Raw genomic sequence first — 1,822 nt, 5'->3', positions numbered from 1 at the left:
CTGTGGGGTGCAATGTGTGCTTTGAGCTTTAGTAAAGTTTCTTTTATGAATGTGGGTACCCTTGCATTTGGAGCATAGAGGTTCAGAACTGAGAGTTCATCTTGGTAGATTTTTCCTTCAAATAGTATGAAGTGTCCTTCCTTATCTTTTAAAATAACTTTTGATTGAAAGTTGAATTTATTTGATATTAGAATATCAAATATCTCCAGCTTGTTTCTTGGGACCATTTTCTTGGAAAATTGTTTTCCAACCTTTTACTCTGAGGTAAATTTCATTGAGGTGCATTTCCTGTATGCAGCAAGATGCTGGGTCTTGTTTATGTATCCAGTCTGCTAGTCTATGTCTTTTTATTGGGGAATTGAGTCCACTGATATTAAGAGATATTAAGGAAAAGTGGTGGTGACTTTCTGTTATTTTTGTTGTTAGAGGTGGAACTATGTTTGTGTGGCTAACTTCTTTTGGCTTTGTTGAAAGATTACTTCCTTGCTTTTTCTAGGGTGTAGTTTCCCTCCTTGTGTTGGTGTTTCCCATCTGTTATCCTTTGTAGGGCTGGCTTTATAAAAATGTATTGTGTAAATTTGGTTTTGTTATGGAATATCTTGGTTTCTCCATCTATGATAATTGAAAGTTTTGTTGGGTATCGTAGCCTGAGCTGGCATTTGTGTTCTCTTAGGGTCTATATGACATCTGCCCAGGATCTTCTAGCTTTCGTAGTCTCTGGTGAGAAGAAGTCTGGTGTAATTCTGATAGGCTTGCCTTTACATGCTACTTGGCCTTTTTCCCTTACTGCTCTTAATATTCTTTCTTTGTTTTGTGCATCTGGTGTTTTGATTATTATGTGATCAGAGGAATGTCTTTTCTGGTCCAATCTATTTGGAGTTCTGCAGGCTTCTTGTATGTTATGGGCTTCTTGTTCTTTAGATTAGGGAAAATTTTCATCTATAATTTTGTTGAAGATATTTACTGGCCCTTTAATTTGGGAATCTTCTCTCTCTTCTATACCTATTGTCCTTAGGTTTGTTCTTCTCATTGTGTCCTGGATTTCCTGGATGTTTTGAGTTAGGAGCTTTTTGCTTTTTGCATTTTCTTTGACTGTTGTGTCCATGTTTTCTATGGAATCTTCTGCACATGAGATTCTCTCTTCTATCTCTTGTATTCTGTTGCTGATGCTTGTGTCTATGACTCCTGATCTCTTTCCTAGGTTTTCTAACTCCAGGGTTGTCTCCCTTTGTGATTTCTTTATTGTTTCAATTTCCATTTTTAGTCTTGGATGGTTTTGTTTATTTCCTTCACCTGTTTGATTGTGTTTTCCTGTAATTCTTTAAGGGAGTTATTTATGTCCTTCTTAAAATCCTTTATCACCTTCATGAGAAGTGATTTTATATGCAAATCTTGCTTTTCCGGTGTGATGGTGTATCCATCACACTGGAGCCTGTCCTTGTGATCCTGGTTGTGTCAAAACTCCTCAGAGTTCAGCTGTCTCTGTGATCCTGAGATCCTGAGATCCTGGGTGTGTCAGAGCTCCTGGGAGTCAGCAGCTTTTGGGACACTGAGATCCTAGTGTGACCAAGCTCCTGGGATCCTGGGATCCTGAGATCCTGTGGTCTTGTGTGTGTTAGAGCACCTGGGAGTGGAGCTTCTTCTGGGTGTTATGGGACTGACTGCAGAGTTAGCACCCAAGGTCTGCTTAGGGCACCTCTGAGCCTATAATCCTGGATGTGTTAATTGCCGGGCGTGGTGGCGCACGCCTTTAATCCCAGCACTCGGGAGGCAGAGGCAGGCGGATTTCTGAGTTCGAGGCCAGCCTGGTCTACAAAGTGAG

This window comes from Mus caroli, chromosome 9 (assembly GCF_900094665.2).
Source record: "Mus caroli chromosome 9, CAROLI_EIJ_v1.1, whole genome shotgun sequence".
NCBI classification, from domain to species: Eukaryota; Metazoa; Chordata; class Mammalia; order Rodentia; family Muridae; genus Mus; species Mus caroli.
Note: the sequence above shows the minus strand (reverse complement) of the source record.